We start from the raw sequence: 14,230 nt of genomic DNA, 5'->3' as shown, positions 1-14,230 counted from the left end.
AAATCCCTTCGTCCTGGGACCAGTGTGAAGTTCTCCAGTCTTTGTCAGTATCCTCACTAAAAAGTCTTTGCACTCATTTTAATTAATCATTGTCTCTGGTTGAGTTAATTAAAACCAGCTGAAAGGCTTTGCGTTTGCTCACAGAAGGAAACTGACGCTGGGTTTTTAAGGGCTAAGAGACTTGACAAAGGTCTTATTCATTAGGCACTAAAAGCAAGAAACCATACTGAAACAGGGTGGGACTAAACGCTCATTTTCGTTTTCCATGGCAAAACGTTTTGCTACGATGCGCTATAATGAATGCGATCCAGAGCTATAAGTCCAGTGTAAAAGTGGAAGGCCCCAACTGGAGACTTGTTTTCCCAGAAGCCTTTGGGAGGGCTGGGCTGGATGATTTCATTCAAGACATGTGAACCCCCTGGGTTCTGTCTGCGCAATACTTTAATTATGAAAGATGTAGGTCTTGGCTAATGCATCAGGCACATTTTTAGACCTCCCTAGTTGTTTTCCCAGAAGCCTTTGGGAGGGCTGGGCTGGAAGATTTCAGTCTCCTTTCTACTTGCTGTCTCCTCTCTGCTGCCCGCTGTCTCCTCTCTGCTGCTTGCTCACTCCTCTCTGCTGCCCGCTGTCACCTGTCTGCTGTCTCCTCTCTGCTGCCTGCTGCCTCCTCTCTGCTGCCTGCTGCCTCCTCTCTGCTGCCTGCTGCCTCCTCTCTGCTGCCTGCTGCCTCCTCTCTGCTGCCTGCTGCCTCCTCTCTGCTGCCTGCTGTCTCCTCTCTGCTGCCCGCTGTCTCCTCTCTACTGTCACCTGTCTGCTGTCTCCTCTCTGCTGCTTGCTCACTTCTCTCTGCTGCCTGCTGTCTACTGTCTCCTCTGCTGCCTGCTGTCTCCTCTCTGCTGCCTGCTGTCTCCTCTGCTGCCTGCTGTCTCCTCTCTGCTGCCTGCTGCCTGCTGTCTCCTCTGCTGCCTGCTGTCTCCTCTCTGCTGCCTCCTCTCTACTGTCTGCTGTCTACTGTCTCCTCTGCTGCCTGCTGCCTGCTGTCTCCTCTGCTGCCTGCTGTCTCCTCTGCTGCCTGCTGTCTCCTCTCTGCTGCCTGCTGTCTCCTCTCTGCTGCCTCCTCTCTACTGTCTACTGTCTCCTCTCTGCTGCCTGCTGTCTCCTCTGCTGCCTGCTGTCTCCTCTGCTGCCTGCTGTCTCCTCTCTGCTGCCTGCTGTCTCCTCTCTGCTGCCTCCTCTCTACTGTCTGCTGTCTACTGTCTCCTCTGCTGCCTGCTGTCTCCTCTCTGCTGCCTGCTGTCTCCTCTCTCCTGTCTGCTGTCTACTGTCTCCTGTCTCCTCTGCTGCCTGCTGTCTCCTCTCTACTGTCTCCTGTCTGCTGTCTACTGTCTCCTGTCTCCTCTCTACTGCCTCCTGCCTGCTGTCTCCTCTCTGCTGCCTGCTGTCTCCTCTCTGCTGCCTGCTGTCTACTATCTCCTGTCTGCTGTCTACTGTCTCCTGTCTCCTCTCTACTGTCTGCTGTCTACTGTCTCCTGTCTCCTCTCTACTGTCTCCTGTCTGCTGTCTACTGTCTCCTCTCTCCTGTCTGCTGTCTACCGACTCCTGTCTCCTCTGCTGCCTGCTGTCTCCTCTCTACTGTCTCCTGTCTGCTGTCTACTGTCTCCTCTCTACTGCCTCCTGTCTGCTGTCTCCTCTCTGCAGCCTGCTGTCTCCTCTCTGCTGCCTGCTGTCTCCTCTCTACTGTCTGCTGTCTACTGTCTCCTGTCTCCTCTCTACTGTCTCCTGTCTGCTGTCTACTGCCTCCTCTCTGCTGCCTGCTGTCTCCTCTCTACTGTCTCCTGTCTGCTGTCTCCTCTCTACTGTCTCCTGTCTGCTGTCTCTTCTCTGCTGTCTGCTGTCTCCTCTCTGCTGTCTCCTCTCTGCTGTCTGCTGTCTCCTCTCTGCTGTCTGCTGTCTCCTGTCTGCTGTCTCCTCTCTGCTGCCTGCTGTCTCCGCTCTGCTGTCTGCTGTCTCCTCTCTGCTGCCTGCTGTCTCCTCTCTGCTGTCTGCTGTCTCCTCTCTGCTGCCTGCTGTCTCCTCTCTGCTGCCTGCTGTCTCCTCTCTGCTGTCTGCTGTCTCCTGTCTGCTGTCTCCTCTCTGCTGCCTGCTGTCTCCGCTCTGCTGTCTGCTGTCTCCTCTCTGCTGCCTGCTGTCTCCTCTCTGCTGTCTGCTGTCTCCTCTCTGCTGCCTGCTGTCTCCTCTCTGCTGTCTGCTGTCTCCTCTCTGCTGCCTGCTGTCTCCTCTCTACTGTCTCCTGTCTGCTGTCTCCTCTCTACTGTCTCCTGTCTGCTGTCTCCTCTCTGCTGTCTGCTGTCTCCTCTCTGCTGTCTCCTCTCTGCTGTCTGCTGTCTCCTCTCTGCTGTCTGCTGTCTCCTGTCTGCTGTCTCCTCTCTGCTGCCTGCTGTCTCCGCTCTGCTGTCTGCTGTCTCCTCTCTGCTGCCTGCTGTCTCCTCTCTGCTGTCTGCTGTCTCCTCTCTGCTGCCTGCTGTCTCCTCTCTGCTGTCTGCTGTCTCCTCTCTGCTGCCTGCTGTCTCCTCTCTGCTGTCTGCCGTCTCCTGTCTGCTGCCTGCTGTCTCCTCTCTGCTGCCTGCTGTCTCCTCTCTGCTGCCTGCTGTCTCCTCTCTACTGTCTCCTGTCTACTATCTCCTGTCTGCTGCCTGCTGTCTCCTCTCTACTGTCTCCTGTCTACTATCTCCTCTCTGCTGCCTGCTGTCTCCTCTCTGCTGTCTGCTGTCTCCTCTCTGCTGCCTGCTGTCTCCTCTCTGCTGTCTGCTGTCTCCTCTCTGCTGCCTGCTGTCTCCTCTCTGCTGCCTGCTGTCTCCTCTCTGCTGCCTGCTGTCTCCTCTCTACTGTCTCCTGTCTACTATCTCCTGTCTGCTGCCTGCTGTCTCCTCTCTACTGTCTCCTGTCTACTATCTCCTCTCTGCTGCCTGCTGTCTCCTCTCTGCTGTCTGCTGTCTCCTCTCTGCTGCCTGCTGTCTCCTCTCTGCTGTCTGCTGTCTCCTCTCTGCTGCCTGCTGTCTCCTCTCTGCTGCCTGCTGTCTCCGCTCTGCTGTCTGCTGTCTCCTCTCTGCTGCCTGCTGTCTCCTCTCTGCTGCCTGCTGTCTCCTCTCTACTGTCTCCTGTCTACTATCTCCTCTCTGCTGCCTGCTGTCTCCTCTCTGCTGTCTGCTGTCTCCTCTCTGCTGCCTGCTGTCTCCTCTCTGCTGTCTGCTGTCTCCTCTCTGCTGCCTGCTGTCTCCTCTCTGCTGTCTGCTGTCTCCTCTCTGCTGCCTGCTGTCTCCGCTCTGCTGTCTGCTGTCTCCTCTCTGCTGCCTGCTGTCTCCTCTCTGCTGTCTGCTGTCTCCTCTCTGCTGCCTGCTGTCTCCTCTCTGCTGTCTGCTGTCTCCTCTCTGCTGCCTGCTGTCTCCTCTCTGCTGCCTGCTGTCTCCTCTCTGCTGCCTGCTGTCTCCTCTCTACTGTCTCCTGTCTCCTCTCTGCTGTCTCCTCTCTGCTGTCTGCTGTCTCCGCTCTGCTGTCTGCTGTCTCCTCTCTGCTGCCTGCTGTCTCCTCTCTGCTGTCTGCTGTCTCCTCTCTACTATCTCCTGTCTGCTGCCTGCTGTCTCCTCTCTACTGTCTCCTGTCTACTATCTCCTGTCTGCTGCCTGCTGTCTCCTCTCTGCTGTCTCCTCTCTACTGTCTCCTGTCTGCTCAATACTTTTATTTTATTTTCTGTTTTCTTTCTTTTCATTATTTTGTTCTTCTTCCCTCATACATTTTTCAGTGTTTTATATTTTTCAGCCGGGGGTTGTGCACTAATGTGCGTGAGGATATTTGTGGGCACAGACAGACACACACACACACACAGAGGGTGCTGGGGGGACGGTGAACTGTAGGTTATGCAATATTGATTGGTTCCTCCACCATCGAGACCTCTGGCCAAGCAGGGCAGCTGTCTCAGTCATACTTATCATGCATAGGAAGTGTGAGTGAGTGCATCTATGTACTGTATGTGTGGTGAAAAACAATGATGGGGTCAGTTTGTGTGTGTAACAGTGAAGTGTATATGGCCCCGGGGTTGTAGATCTCACTGTCTGGCAGTATATGGCCCCCTCCACTGACCCTGCCAGGAAAGTGGTTCCGGCCACATCGCAGCACAGTCGCCACATTAACCCTTTCCCACCTGCTGACCACTGCTTCCTGTCAGACCTCTGAGCCCCTGCGCGTCCCCTTTCTCCCTCCCCTGACCTTGGCCGAGTATTGGTTCCTGTCAGCTGTCCACGCTGCTGCCCTCTGCTTTTTTTTCTCCCCCATGTCGAGCGAGGGATCGGGCTCCGGTCCAGACCGCGATCGCATGGGTCAAGTTCCATTTCACTCCCTACCCCCTTCCCTTAGCCACCTAACCATTCACTCTGTGCCGATCTGAAGTAACCGGATAGGTGGATGTAATAAAGGGATATTATAGCCTCAATATAGTTAAGTAGACCTTGCTATCACATCCTACACAGTCCATTCAGATCTGTACACTTCGAAGGGGATAGGAGACAAGGGAAGGTAGGTAGGGAGTATAGACTGAAATGAGAAGGGCCCAGAGAGAGCAGGTGCTCCAGTCACTCGTGCTTCACCTGGTTATAGCTAACCCAGCATGATGTCAGAACCAGTAACACACAAAGTGGACCTACAGATCAGGGTTATAGAGGGGGCGGGGCAAGCTGATATGTCTGCCCCACTCCACCAATCTGGTTGTAGTGGAGTGGGTTCTAACTGGCTGTGGAGGAAAGTGACCCCTAGCCCCCAGCCTTTACCCCCTAAATATGTGGACACAATGCCACTGATTGTGTCCACACCTGCCAGTCCAGGTCTCAATCAATTGGTGATTGATCACTTATCTTGCAGCTTTCATATGGGTGAAAGGACACCACAAAAACACAAGTCATAGACTGTTCTCTCTGCTACCGCACGGCAAATGGTACCGTCGCGCCAAGTCTAGGTCCAAGAGGCTTCTAAACAGCTTCTAATCAAATGGCTACTCGGACTATTTGCATTGCCCCCCCCCCCTTTTATGCTGTTGCTACTCTCTGTTATTATCTATGCATAGTCACTTTAATAACTCTACCTACATGTACACGACGCCAGGACAGCGGAGTCAATCACCACCTTCCGTAGACACCTGAAACCCCACCTCTATAAGGAATACCTGGGATAGGATAAAGTAATCCTTCTAACCCCCCCCCCCCCCCAAAAAAGATATAGATGCACTATTGTAAGTGGTTATTCCACTGGATATCATAAGGTGAATGCACCAATTTGTAAGTCGCTCTGGATAAGAGCGTCTGCCAAATGACGTAAATGTAAATGTACATATTACCTCAATTACCTTGACTGACTCTGTACCAGTACCCCCTGTATATAGCCTCGCTATTGTTATTTTACTGCTGCTCTTTAATTATTTGTTACTTTTTCTTTTTTTTTTTCTTAACTGCATTGTTGTTTAGGGGCTTTGAAGTAAGCATTTCACGGTAAGGTCTACACCTGTTGTATTCGGCGCATGTGACAAATTAAAATTAGATCTGATGGCTTTCCAAGCAGAGAAGAAAAGTAAGGATATGTGTGAGAAAATACAGGGATAAGGCTTTTTATCTGGCTAGTGGTGGATGAATCACTCTCTCCCTGTCCAGGTGGATTCTGGGATGTTAATCCTTGCAGCTAGCAGCACAGTTTTGGCTGTGAGATGACGGACGGAAGTTGAGGCTGCTTCTTCCAGATAATACCTACACGCACACAAACACAAACTCACTCAAACCAGAACAACCTGTCTCTTAATCTGTTTTGTACCCAAGAACAAGATTTGTCTAATCGTGACTGGTAAAGTAGAAGCCACAAAATTCAACACGAGCTTTAAAGCCCTATTTTCAGATTGACAGTCGGCCGCGTTATGGCCTAGATATGGCACATTGTGTTGCTACGGTGATCTGATTATAAGGTTGGGGCTGTGAGTTAATGTTTGCTTCTGTAAATCTCTTTAAGAGAGTTTAACAGTTTTTATATATTTTCTTTCTCTCCAGCCACATCTCAAGCCCATAGATTTAATATGACTCATACATCACATTATGTTAGCAAGTAAAGTCCCCTAAAGCTAGTAGAAGGATTTTTAAAATGCGGATCCTGCTTTTGCCCCTCTAGATAGGAATTGCTTGCTGTTTGGGGTTTTAGGCTGGGTTTCTGTATAAGCACTTTGTGACATCTGCTGAAGTAAAAAGGGCTTTATAAATACATTTGAATGTACAAAGTGCCAGTCACTATCAATTCAAACATTACAGGGTGGAATGAGGAACTCCCTCAATCATATCCAATTTCAATATATTGAGTTAGACATGCTATGAAAATGCAGTGTAAATTGTCATAAGTTATCTCAGAGGAGAACTTGGTTTGTCTCATTGGAAGGAAGGAAGGAAGGAAGGAAGGAAGGAAGGAAGGAAGGAAGGAAGGAAGGAAGGAAGGAAGGAAGGAAGGAAGGAAGGAAGGAAGGGTCTCACCATGTGTCTGTTTTTCTTATCCAACCCCCCTGATATATATACAGTGCCTTGCGAAAGTATTCGGCCCCCTTGAACTTTTCGACCTTTTGCCACATTTCAGGCTTCAAACATAAAGATATAAAACTGTAATTTTTTGTGAAGAATCAACAACAAGTGGGACACAATCATGAAGTGGAACGAAATTTATTGGATATTTCAAACTTTTTTAACAAATAAAAAACTGAAAAATTGGACGTGCAAAATTATTCAGCCCCCTTAAGTTAATACTTTGTAGCGCCACCTTTTGCTGCGATTACAGCTGTAAGTCGCTTGGGGTATGTCTCTATCAGTTTTGCACATCGAGAGACTGACATTTTTGCCCATTCCTCCTTGCAAAACAGCTCGAGCTCAGTGAGGTTGGATGGAGAGCATTTGTGAACAGCAGTTTTCAGTTCTTTCCACAGATTCTCGATTGGATTCAGGTCTGGACTTTGACTTGGCCATTCTAACACCTGGATATGTTTATTTGTGAACCATTCCATTGTAGATTTTGCTTTATGTTTTGGATCATTGTCTTGTTGGAAGACAAATCTCCGTCCCAGTCTCAGGTCTTTTGCAGACTCCATCAGGTTTTCTTCCAGAATGGTCCTGTATTTGGCTCCATCCATATTCCCATCAATTTTAACCATCTTCCCTGCCCCTGCTGAAGAAAAGCAGGCCCAAACCATGATGCTGCCACCACCATGTTTGACAGTGGGGATGGTGTGTTCAGGGTGATGAGCTGTGTTGCTTTTACGCCAAACATAACGTTTTGCATTGTTGCCAAAAAGTTCGATTTTGGTTTCATCTGACCAGAGCACCTTCTTCCACATGTTTGGTGTGTCTCCCAGGTGGCTAGTGGCAAACTTTAAACGACACTTTTTATGGATATCTTTAAGAAATGGCTTTCTTCTTGCCACTCTTCCATAAAGGCCAGATTTGTGCAGTATACGACTGATTGTTGTCCTATGGACAGAGTCTCCCACCTCAGCTGTAGATCTCTGCAGTTCATCCAGAGTGATCATGGGCCTCTTGGCTGCATCTCTGATCAGTCTTCTCCTTGTATGAGCTGAAAGTTTAGAGGGACGGCCGGGTCTTCGTAGATTTGCAGTGGTCTGATACTCCTTCCATTTCAATATTATCGCTTGCACAGTGCTCCTTGGGATGTTTAAAGCTTGGGAAATCTTTTTGTATCCAAATCCGGCTTTAAACTTCTCCACAACAGTATCTCGGACCTGCCTGGTGTGTTCCTTGTTCTTCATGATGCTCTCTGCGCTTTAAACAGACCTCTGAGACTATCACAGAGCAGGTGCATTTATACGGAGACTTAATTACACACAGGTGGATTCTATTTATCATCATTAGTCATTTAGGTCAACATTGGATCATTCAGAGATCCTCACTGAACTTCTGGAGAGAGTTTGCTGCACTGAAAGTAAAGGGGCTGAATAATTTTGCACGGCCAATTTTTCAGTTTTTTATTTGTTAAAAAAGTTTGAAATATCCAATAAATTTCGTTCCACTTCATAATTGTGTCCCACTTGTTGTTGATTCTTCACAAAAAGTTACAGTTTTATATCTTTATGTTTGAAGCCTGAAATGTGGCAAAAGGTCGAAAAGTTCAAGGGGGCCGAATACTTTCGCAAGGCACTGTATATATATATTGTCATGACATTGGCCTCTTTGAGTACAGGGAGGACAGTTGACCCCCTGTTGGAGCCTGTTCTATGTTCACTATAAAACCCACCCTGACTTACTAGTCTAACAGACCAGGCCTCCACTCCATTGCGAGTTGGCCAATAGGTTTGACCATCCAAGTACTCTATTGAAAGTGAACTATACCACGTGGTTAACTTTTAGACTATTGATATCGACAGAATAAGAACAAGTCTTTGATATTAATTAATAGTCTGCAGCTAGAAATTATATCATTGAACGCGAAGACCAACGAAACATCCATTCTATGACGACATTAATGAATGTCGCTTTGAAAGATCCATTCTAACAGAGAGAGAGAGAGAACTCTCCAACAGAACGACGCTCCAACAAGGATCCCGACGACACACTGAGCGTAAATATATATTGATTGCAATTGTTCCCGAATGAGTGAGCGTTCATGTGCAAAGGATTAGCATATCAATTGTTAATATTAATGAACTCTGTGTACCTCCTCAGCTGAACTTTTATGACCCATTGTTGAACAAGACACCAGCCACGCCTGTTTTAGCCCACTAGGGCACATTACTCTACCAATTCTTTGTGATGATAATTACTGTTTGTATACTTTCTGTGAATTACTTAGTTTAGTAAATAAATGATTTTAAGACAATTGATGTATGGATGATTTTAGTAAAGACTCAGTTCGTGCAGATACAACAATTTACGATGTTTGGAATGAGACTGGACGCGAGGTAAAATACACCATTTAAACCAGAAGATAATCGGCCTATACTATAATAGAATATAATGTTATAATGTAGGAAAGTTATATTAGGAAAATTATAACTTTGTAATCTCAATATTTTCCTTGGTGCCCCGATCTCCTAGTTAATTACAATTAAACGATTAATCAGTTTAATCGCGTGATAATAATTACAGGGAGTTAATTGATAAACATGTCTTCAGTTTAATGGTACCCCAAAGACACGACTATATATATATATATATATATATATATATATATATATACATACATACACACACACACACACACACACACTAGGTTGGCGAGGCTGGAGCAGAGGGCAGTCCGAGGGCAGTGTCCAATGAGCAGTTTAGGGGCCTATGTTCCTTGCTCAAGGGAAAAGTGTGGGAAATGATGTCATCAATATGATATTAGATATACATATAGGCTAGCCTACTATACGCCTATGAGTTAGAGGTTGAGGTGTCTAAATGTGTTTCCACTCTGTGTGATTTGTAGACAAAAGACAGTGTGTGTTTTAACACATTTGTGAGGAAAAGAAAGCAGGGTTTACTTGCATGATTTCTCTGGCACCATTTAACATAACGCTCCCTGTCTGCCACCAGTAGTGCTTCTGCTGCTCAACTCAAACTTAGTGTGACACATTCAGAGCAGTGTGATTGCTCTGGAGAGAAGTTGCCCCTATCCACAGATCTATGATCAGATTAAATAACTCCCAATCTGAACCTTAACCATTAGCGGGATGAAGAATCATCTGACACTAGGTCAGATGAAATAACTCCCAATCTGAACCTTAACCATTAGAGGGATGAAGAATCATCTGACACTAGGTCAGATGAAATAACTCCCAATCTGAACCTTAACCATTAGAGGGATGAAGTATCCTGTGACACTGGGTCAGTGATTGGCGGCACTGCTGAAATCTGTTTCCCTGATGGTTTTGTAATATGTGTGATGTGGTTTGTTGATAACGTGTCATGTTTAGAGCAGTGTGATTTTCAGGGTCTTTCTTGGACTTAATTTTAATGTAAAATGTTTGTTAGTAGTTTTTGGGGGGGATTAATTATTCATTTAACTTTCATGACTTCAAAGCTGGATTTGATCCACAACCATTTTCCAAGTGTGCTGAGAGATCCACTACCCACTTACTTTGACCACACAGCATCCTTTCAACCTCCAATGCAATACTGTAGCTCACCAAACATGTTGCATCATGACCAGTATTCCTATACTGGAAATCCACTCTCCATTCGGACACTGCTAAAGTAGCCTACTGCTGCATATAACTAGTTGTGAGTCCATGCTTACGATACAAGTTTAGTACTAACTTAACTTTATGCTGTTGATTCTCCCTCTTATTAAATGCACTTTTGAAGTCCCTGTAGGTAGGAACAAATGCCATGAATTTCAAGTGTGGATCAGTAGAATATAAATGGAACTATACGTCCAAACTATTTTTGCTGTCTTACAGTGTCACGGAAGACATAAGCAGCTTCGCCTGCTGTGGTCTTTCCTCTCTAATGTGACTGTTGAGGAGTTCAGAACAGCTTCTTGCAATACTAATCTGACTGGGTTTAGAGATCTGTCATAGCAGGTCTAGTCTACTGAAGCGCTTATGAGGGTTATGTCAGTATTAGTTCTCTATAGTTACATGTTCCTCTACTTCCTGAATTGGTGTGTTGAGCGTTACTTAGTGCCTGGCTGTCTCTGTATACGGGTATTCAAACCACACAATTGTCTGGCCAGGCAACGCCATCTTGACCAATACAGAAACAGAGAAACGGACTTACACCCGAGCTCACATGACCTTAAGCAGGTAGAACACATACAGTTGAAGTCGGAAGTTTACATACACCTTAGCCAAATACATTTAAACTCAGTTTTTCACAATTCCTGACATTTAATCCTAGTAAAAATTCCCTGTCTTATGTCAGTTAGAATGTGAAATGTCAGAATAATTGCAGAGAGAATGATTTATTTCAGCTTCTGTTTATTTCATCACATTCCCAGTGGGTCAGAGGTTTAAATACACTCAATTAGTATTTGGTAGCATTGCCTTTAAATTGTTTAACTTGGGTCAAACTTGGGTCAAACTTTTCAGGTAGCCTTCCACAAACTTCCCACAATAAGTTGGGTGAATTTTGGCCCATTCCTCCTGACAGAGCTGGTGTAACTGAGTCAGGTTTGTAGGCTTCCTTGCTCGCACGGTTGGAATGGTGTTCCTCGGCTTGCAAGCCTCCCCCTTTTTCCTCCAAACATAATGATGGTCATTATGGCCAAACAGTTCTATTTTTGTTTCATCAGACCAGAGGACATTTCTCCAAAAAGTATGATCTTTGTCCCCATGTGCAGTTGCAAACGGTAGTCTGGCTTTTTTATGGCGGTTTTGGAGCAGTGGCTTCTTCCTTGCTGAGCGGCCTTTCAGGTTATGTCGATATAGGACCTGTTTTACGGTGGATATAGATACTTTTGTACCTGTTTCCTCCAGCAACTTCACAAGGTCCTTTGCTGTTGTTCTGGGATTGATTTGCACTTTTCCCACCAAAGTACGTTCATCTGTAGGAGACAGAACGTGTCTCCTTCCTGAGCGGTATGACGGCTGCGTGGTCCCATGGTGTTTAGACTTGCGTACTATTGTTTGTACAGATGAACGTGGTACCTTCAGGCGTTTTGAAATTGCTCCCAAGGATGAACCAGACTTGTGGAGGTCTTGGCTGATTTCTTTAGATTTTCCGATGATGTCAAGCAAAGAGGCACTGAGTTTGAAGGTAGGCCTTGAAAGACATCCACAGGTACACCTCCAATTGACTCAAATGATGTCAATAGCCTACCAGAAGCTTCTAAAGCCATGACATCATTTTCTGGAATTTTACAAACTGTTTAAAGGCACAGTCAACTTAGTGTATGTAAACTTCTGACCCATTGGAATTGTGATACGGTGAATAAGTGAAATAATCTCTGTAAACAACTGTGGGAAAACTTACTTGTGTCATGCACATAGTAGATGTCCTAACCGACATGCCAAAGCTATAGTTTGTTAACAAGAAATTTGTGGAGTGGTTGAAAAACTAGTTTTAATGACTCCAACCTAAGTGTATGTAAACCTCTGACTTCAACTGTAGATGTATCTCTATGGATGTCCCATTGCTGTGATTTCTGGTCCCTGTCACGGGCGTCGTAAGGAGTGGACCAAAATGCAGCGGGTATATTGATCATCTTCTTTACTTTATTAAAGAGAAGACACTTAAACAAAACAAACGACGAAAACAGTCCCGTAAGGTGCACAGACTATACTAGGAACAACCACCCACAAACACAAGTGAAAACAAACACAACCAAATATGGCCTCCAATTAGAGACAACAACAACCAGCTGCCTCTAATCGGAGGTCATTGACAAAACTAACATAGAAATAGAAAAGCTAGATAAGCACATAGAAATAGATAACCTAGAACATAAACCAAAAACCCCGAAACACACAAAACAAACACCCCCCTGCCACGCCCTGACCAAACTACAATAACAAATTACCCCTTTTACTGGTCAGGACGTGACAACCCCGGTGTCGACCATGGGGCCACATTCCAACTCTAGGTTGGAGGCCTTGCTTTGGTGAGCACAATCCTAGGCGCTGGTTTGATTATGTAAAGCCAGAGAGCGTGTTCTTGTCTTAGCCAGGACTCTGAAGCCCTGGAGGCAGACAGGCAGGTCAGGGTCATTTCCTGGGGGCAGAAGGATGACATCAGGCCAGAGAGAGGGATGAATTTTTTATGTTTTCTGGCCTGTTCTGTTCTGGCCCACCTCAGTGTATCCCCTCTACCCACTGAAAGAGTGGCTGGCTGCCAGATTGTGTACAGTGTGTGTGTCTGTGCCTGTCTGTGCGTGGGTGTATGCCAGGCAGCACCATCCTGCGAGGACTTGGCACACTCATCACAGTCAGAGCAGGTCCAGTCTGAACAGGTCACACAACACCCGGCTCCAGACAAGTTAAGTTTTAATGTCAGGTGCACAAGTGCAGTGAAATGTCTTTTTAACCCCAACAATGCAGTAATAAATATGAATGTTTTACTAAAATACCAAGGTAGAACAAAAACAATAAGAACTAAGACAAGCTGTGTGTTTAATTCTAATGTCACTAATTGTGAGGTAATATGAATGCAGTACTTGTGTGCCTGTGTGTGCGCATGTGCACGGGTGTATGTGTGTGTGTGTTCCTCCGCATTTTGTTTGTTACTTACAATAAACTACTGTGTGTAGCTGCAAATAGCAGGTGCTGTTGATGACTCAGTGGAAACATGTTTTGGACTGTGTTCAGTCAGTAGTTTACCAAATGAAGCACATTGTTATTACGTCAAACACTTTGGCTGCCCTGACTGTCAATGTTGTCACATCTAATTCTCTCCTGTTCTCTCTCTCTACCTGCCCAGTACACAAAGCTCTACCGCTGTATCCTTTGTGTGAATTAGTGGCGCGTTGCCAGGTTTGTAAATATGCTGGCAATATTCCAGGGAATATGCTGGAACTGGACACAGGATGTTGTGTGGTGGTGTTTTTCGGGAAGGTTTATTCGTTGGAAGAGGTCCGTAATTCAGCGAACCTTGTTTCCAGGTTTTAATGAATGAATGTGAATGAATGAATGCGAGATCTCATTACATAACCGCATATCCTCAGCTGCCTGGTTTAGTCGTCGATGGCCGCCAGGTACACACGCCTTCTGGGACGTTGGCCCTGTCGCACCGCCTATCAGAGCGAAGATATCCCTCTCTCCATCTGTCTGACTCTCTCTTTCAATAGCCTAAATACTGAATGTCTGTCTCTTGTCTTTTCCTGTCCTGTCCTTCTCTTTCACCCTTCCAGATGTTCTACAGTATATCTATCTTTCTCTCTCCTTTTCTCCCTACATCTATCCCCATCTCACTCCCCTCACCGTCTCTCCTTTTTCTCAGTAATGTCTTTGTGAACACACATACTGTAGTAATCTCTTACACAAAACTAGCGCAGACAGCAAAGTGCAGTCAGTGAGAGAACCCTCTCCCCCCTCCCTATGCTTCCTCCAGAGATGTAGATAAATATTTCACACACCATGCCACTCTCCACCCTGCCCATAATATCTTCCCCCATCTGAGGTAAGAGAAGCCAGCTACTGCCCACCATGCTTCCAAGTCTCAGTGTACAATGTTTATTCACAAGCATTTCAGGAGACAGAATCGACGATAAACACAGAAAGTGATGAAGC

This window comes from Salmo salar, chromosome ssa17, assembly GCF_905237065.1.
Source record: "Salmo salar chromosome ssa17, Ssal_v3.1, whole genome shotgun sequence".
Lineage (NCBI taxonomy): Eukaryota > Metazoa > Chordata > Actinopteri > Salmoniformes > Salmonidae > Salmo > Salmo salar.
Note: the sequence above shows the minus strand (reverse complement) of the source record.